The sequence below is a fragment of the Saccostrea cucullata genome, unplaced genomic scaffold (assembly GCF_032062105.1).
Source record: "Saccostrea cucullata isolate Sc308-1 unplaced genomic scaffold, CSIRO_AGI_Scuc_v1 ctg38, whole genome shotgun sequence".
NCBI classification, from domain to species: Eukaryota; Metazoa; Mollusca; class Bivalvia; order Ostreida; family Ostreidae; genus Saccostrea; species Saccostrea cuccullata.
Window position 1 is genome coordinate 553,314 of NW_026937075.1, and position 6,830 is coordinate 560,143.

General features: G+C 35.6%; 1 long non-coding RNA gene across 1 annotated transcript; it reads left to right on the forward strand.

The window, feature by feature from the left end:
• Positions 1-298: 298 nt before the first annotated feature.
• LOC134247199 (uncharacterized) lies at positions 299-2,540 on the forward strand. The gene is made up of 3 exons (XR_009987780.1): positions 299-446; positions 2,047-2,177; positions 2,453-2,540. It is a non-coding gene; the product is annotated as an uncharacterized LOC134247199 (long non-coding RNA).
• Positions 2,541-6,830: the final 4,290 nt, after the last annotated feature.

Sequence of the window (6,830 nt, forward strand, 5' to 3'; positions counted from 1 at the left end):
CCATGCCATAAACGAACCTAATGGTTTAAAAACTGTTTTGAGTCAATCACTAGTAAAGCTTCTGAATGTGATTTGTACCAAGTCTTGGCTGTGCTAAAAGCAAGGACAAAAGATTGATCGAGGTCTGTTTGTTAGCAGCACACAGATGCAAGGTTGTTAATTTATTTTCTTGTCTTTAAATTTGTATTTTTCAGTTTTATATAATGATCATGACCCAAGAGACAAGAGGACATTTCAGATGCAATCAAGTCAAATTCTGAATGTGGTTCCAGTTGATTAATTCCCTGGATTTGTTTATACTATAAAGAAACCCAGCGGATTAAAAACTGTTTTGAGCCACTCTCTCATAAAACTTCAGAATGTGACTTGTACTACGTGTTGGCTGTGATAGAAGTCAAGAAATAGGAGTGATTGAAGTCTACATGCCAGCAGTACACAGAATCAAGGTAGTTAGTTTATTTTTTGTCTGTTTCTAATTTTGTATTTTTCAGGTGAATATGATGAGGATGGCCCAAGAGACAGAAGGACATTTTAGGTGCACTCAAGTCACATTCTGAATAGGTAGTGTAAGTGGTACCAGTTGCTAATGTCCCTGGTTTTGTTTATGCTATAAACAAACCCAACGGATTGAAAAAACTGTTTTGAGCCACTCACTCATAAAACTTCAGAATGTGACTCGTACTAAATATTGGCTGTGATAGAAGTCAAGAAACAACAGCTATCGAGATCTGTTTGCCAGCAATACACAGGTAATGGACAGTAGGTTTATTTTCTTGTCTGTGTGTTTGTAATCATGTGTTTTCAGTTGAATATGGTGTGTATGGCCCAAGTGAGAAGTAGACATTAATTGGGATGCACTCAAGTCACATTCTGAATAGGTAGTGTAAGTGGTACCAGTTGCTAAAGTCCCTGGTTTCGTTTATGCTATAAACAAACTCGGCGGATTAAAAAACTGTTTTGAGCCACTCACTCATAAAACTTCAGAATGTGACTTGTACTACATATTGGCTGTGATAGAAGTCAAGAAACAGGAGTGATTGAAGTCTACATGCCAGCAGTACACAGATGAAGGTAGTTAGTTTATTTGTTGTCTGTTTAGAATTTTGTATTTTTCCGTTGAATATGATGAGGATGGCCTAAGAGACAAAACGACATTTTTGATGCACTCAAGTCACATTCTGAATAGGTAGTGTAAGTGGAACAAGTTGCTAATATCCCTGGATTTGTTTATGCTATAAGCAAACCCAGTTGATTAAAAAACTGTTTTGAGCCACTCACTAATAAAACTTCAGAATGTGACTCGTACTAAATATTGGCAGTGATAGAAGACAGAAAACAAGAGTGATTGAAGTCTACATGCCAGAAGTGCACAGATTCAAGAAAGTTAATTAATTTAATTGTCTGTTTTTAAGTTTGTATTTTTCAGTTGAATATAATGAGCATAGCCAAAGAGACAATTGGACATTGTAGATGCACACGTGTCACATTCTGAATAGGTAGTGTAGATGCTACCATTTCTATATCCTTAATTGCTTATGTCCCTGGTTTTGTAAGTGCTCTTAACAAACCCAGTGGGTTAAAAAGCTGTTTCAAGCTACTCACTTAAAACCTTAGAATGTGACTTGCACTAAGACATAACTGTGATAAAACCAAGAAACAACAGCGATTGAAGTCTACCTGCCAGCAGTACACAAATTCAAGGTAGTTTTTTTTTATTGTCTCGAATTTTGTATTTTCCAGTTAAATATGATGAACATGGCCCAAGTGACAAGTGGACATTTTAGATGCACTCAGGTTACATTCTGAATAGGTAGTGTAAGTGGTACCAGTTGATAATGTCCTTGGTTTTTGTCTATACTATTAACAAACCCAGTGGATTACAAAACTGTTTTGAGCCACTCATTTATAAAACTTCAGAATATGGCTTGTACTAAGTGTTGGCTGTATAGAGGCCAAGAAACAATGGGGTCTGTACAGCAGTGCACAGTTTCAAGGTGGTTTGTTTACTAGTATTTTATTGTCTGTTTCTTATTTTGTAATTTTCAGTTGAATAGGAATTGATAGTAGCCACAGAGAGAAGTTGACATTTTCGGTGCACTCAAGTCACATTTTGAATGGTTAGTGTAAGGTGTTCCAGTTGCTAAGTCTACTTGCCAGCAGTACACACTTTCAAGATGGTTAGTTTATTTTATTGTCTGTTTTTATTTAGGTACTTTCAGTTGAATATAATAGGGTGGCCAATGAGGGAAGTGGACATTGTTTATGTGCTAAAGTCACATTCTGATTAGGTAGTGTAAGTGGTACCAGTTGCAAATGTCCCTGGCTTTGTCTATGTTATAAACAAACCCGGTGAATTAAAAAATTGTATTGAGCCACTTACTCATATAACTTCAGAATGTGACTTGATTGTATACTGTTTAACGTCAATCTAGCAAATTTTTCACTTATATAGAGACGCCACCACTTGCCGGCGGAGAGCTTCAAATTTTGTCCTAAACTCGGCACTTAGGGCCGTTGAGCAGAGAAGGATCATTTTCGTGTCAGCACCTTTTGCGACACGGGACCTCGGTTTACTGTATAGCAGGTTAAAATCGGGGTCGGAAAAGATCGCGATTTGTTCAATTTTCAGCAAATCGCGGTCGTTTGAATTCGCGGAAAGGAAAAAAACCATACATTTTTAGCTCACCTGAGCCGAAGGCTCAAGTGAGCTTTTCTGATCAAAATTTGTCCGTTGTCTGTCGTCGTTGTCGTCGGCGTCGTCGTCGTCGTCGGCGTAAACTTTTCACATTTTCATCTTCTTCTCAAGAACCACTGGGCCAATTTCAACCAAACTTGCCACAAAGTATCCTTAGGTGAAGGGGATTTAAGTTTGTTAAAATGAAGGGCCACGCCCGCTTCCAAGGGGAGATAATTATGAATTAGTGAAAAATAAATGGCATTTTTAAAAAATCTTCTTCTCAAGAACCACTGGGCCAAGAGAGATAAAACTCATGTCGAATCATCCTCAGGTAATGTAGATTCAAGTTTGTTCAAATCATGACCCCCGGGGCTAGGGTGGGGCCAAAATGGCCGACCCAAGTATTACATAGGAATATATAGGAAAAATCTTTTAAGATCTTCTTCTCAAGAACCTCTGGACCAAGAGAGATGAAACTCAAGTGGAATCATCCTCAGGTAGTGTAGATTCAAGTTTGTTCAAATCATGACCCCCGGGGCTAGGGTGGGGCCAAAATGGCTGACCCAAGTTTTAAATCTAGTAGGAATATATAGGAAAAATCTTTAAAAATCTTCTTCTCAAGAACCACTGGGCCAGGAAAGATGAAACTCATGTGGAATCATCCTCAGGTAGTGTAGATTCAAGTTTGTTCAAATCATGACCCCCGGGGCTAGGGTGGGGCCAAAATGGCTAACCCAAGTTTTACATAGGAATATATAGGAAAAATCTTTAAAAATATTCTTCTCCAGAACCACTGGGCCAGGAAAGATGAAACTCATGTGGAATCATCCTCAGGTAGTGTAGATTCAAGTTTGTTCAAATCATGACCCCCGGGGCTAGGGTGGGGCCAAAATGGCCGACCCAAGTTTTACAAAGGGATATATAGGGAAACCTTTTAAAATCTTCTTTTCAAGTACTTCAAAGCTATGATTAGTGATATTTATATGGAATCATCCTCAGGTAGTGTAGATTCTAGTTTGTTCAAATGATGAATGCCAAGGGGGGGGTGTTAAATTCAAGCCCAATGTGCTCAGGTGAGTGCTGTGGCCCCTGGGCCTCTTGTTTAAACAGTACTTGCAAGCATTTTTCTTTAGGTATATATTGTGTGAACCTTTATTTTCAGTTTCTATCTTACGAAAGTCTGTTCATGTATATCGCGCATATCAGACAGGAAAGGCAAGTCTATATATTGTGTCAATTTTGAGCCCGATTAAATAATAACTAAACACCGGACTGATCCCGATTTGAAGTCAAAATAATGTTACGCATTCAGAATATTTTTTTACTTCCGAGTCCAAATAAAAAAAATATATAGTAGTCAAATTGTTGAACTTTTCATCATATAATTGAAATTAATGAATTGTCTTCACCCGGTTTACTTTGCAAGTGCCTTGATTAAAGGTAATGACTGAGTCAGTGATAAGCACGGGTGAAATTATACAAGCTTGTTTAATTAAATAATTACATTGCACGTCTACTAGATGGCAAAACTACCGTAATCGTTAGCTATAGAAATTGATTTAACAATTAATAAGCTTTACAAAACACCAACAACTACGTGTTTGTATACACTCTCATAATTATAATGACAGTCTACATCTAATCACAGATGAAATTTCAGTTTATCTTTATAAATCTTTTCAAGAATTATTCACTGTATTTTGAATTCGCGGAATTTCTTTTTCCGTGAATATAGCAAATATTAACTCCGCGAGTTAATTTCCTGCTGTACAGTATACGGTCTCATCCGAAGGACCCTTTGTTCCCATGTGTGTTGGTTGTGATAGAAGTCAAGAAATAACAGTAATTGAAGTCTACTTGCCAGCAGTACACAGATTCAAGGTGGTTAAATTCTTTTATTGTCTGTTTCTTATTTGGTATTTTTCAGTTGATTATGATGAAGTGGCCAAAGAGAGACGTGGACATTGTTAATGCAATCAACTCACATTCTGAATAGGTAGTGTAAGTGGTGCCAATTGCTAATGTTCCTGCTTTTATCAATGCTCTAAACAAACCCAGTGGATTAAAATCTGTTTTGAGCCATTCACTCATAAAACTTCAGAGTGTGACTTTTACAAAGTCTTGGCTCTGATAGAAGCTAATGAAAGAAACAACAGAGATCGAATTCTACTCGCCAGCAGAACAAAGATTTAAGACAGTTTATTTCATTTGAGTAATTTCACAATTTCAGAAGAGATTTTTGCGTTTAGACTTAATGATTAAAATATATCTTTTGAGTTTAGGAGCTAACAATATTTAGTCGAATGTTCAGTGTTTCTTTAACTATTAGTACACTCCTAGTGTCTAGATCCCACAATATTCAATGCAAGTCAATTCTTTATTGGCACTAAAGCATATATTATACAAGAATGTGTTGTTAACCATATATCACAAATAATAAACTGTAGCAAGAATGTTTCTAATTCTAATTTTAAAACAGTCGCTGATATATAGAACGATATAAATTTTATGTATTAAGCAAACAAGATAAGGTATTAAGTCATTAACATCTAGTAACATTGAATATATTTTCCGATATTTTTATATACCGGTATATAGGACAATCTAGTAAGCAGTTTTTTCCCCATCTTCAACAATAGTTTCACAATGGAAAAAATATATTTCCTCTAGGATTGACAGGATTGCAATATCTACCTGAATCATATAACTTTTATTAACCTTTTAGATTTACGAAGTATGGAACATGCATGTCTTCTTTGTCCATAACAAGTTCGATATAAAATGTTATGCCTCACTTTCTACAGTTTCATTTCACTACCATTGATTTGGGACAGGTATATTGCATATTTTGTTATTGTCTAAATTTAAGACCAAACCAAGTACTAGTGTATATTTACTAAATGGTGAGCATGCTTATCTTTTTTATTCCTTGTCCAAGTAGGAAGTCCACAAATACTTGCTAAAATTACATAAAATTCTTTCATCTAAAAGTTTATGCTGGTATTTTTGTTTTCTTTTTTCCGCTTGTAATTTTTTATGAAATGTTACAAAATAAAACAACAAATAATCCATATTATCAAAGTCTGGGATGAAAACTGAAAGGTAATTATGAAATCTCCTTACTAACTTCCCTGTGCATCAACATAAGCACACGTATTTTACACCAGTCGGTTTATTATGTCATTGAAGAAAAAAAAATGATTAGAAAGAGAATGAGGAAATGATCATAAAAATACATGTATAGCAGAGTGGGTTTTTTTTACATAATGAGAGGAATTATTTTTTGTGAAAACATATGTTTTTGTAAATCAATAAAAAGTTATAAATATTTATGTAAATTTATCAAATTTAATTTATGATGACGTGTAACACCCTAACCTGGATCATATAATCGAGAGTAAACTTAATAAACTCCCCACTCCAAACCCCCAATCCCTCAAAAAAAGAGGGATAAGCCCGTGATGTATGATCATAAAAGCTCATACAATTATCATAAAAATTGGGACCAAGGTTAAAGTTTCTCGAATGTGGGTTAAACTCCAAGGTCAAAGGGTTAGATTAAAGGAACCCAGGGGAATGCCTTGTCATCAGAAATAAGCCTGTTAAATATTAGAGCCCTAACACCAACTGTACAAAAGTTATGACCAATGTTTAATTTTTCAAAACTAGGTCAAACTCCAAATTCAAAAGGTCAAATGTTGGCATTCAAAGGAAGGTCTTGTCTCGTGGAATACATGCACATCTGTGAAATATAAGGGTCCCAGTACTAACGCTTTAAAAGTTATGTCTAACGTTATTATTTTTTTTTTTATAAATGGGGCAAACTCCAGTTATGGCCAAGGTAAATTTTTGCAAAGATTAGATCAAAGTCCAAGGTCAAATATGTTGGTACCCGAAAAAAGGCTTACACATATAAATATGAGACATAGCACTGATTATGTGATTTCTGTTAATCTTTCTAAGACCTCTTGTTTCATGTCGTGCCCTTAGAATTGACTTGGTGTACAGATGATATAGTAATCGGTATTAAAGGATTGACAAACGATAATTGTTTCAGGGATGTAGCATCGATTAATAGCTCACCTGAGCCGAAGGCTCAAGTGAGCTTTTCTGATCACATTTTATCCGTCGTCTGTAAACTTTTCACATTTTC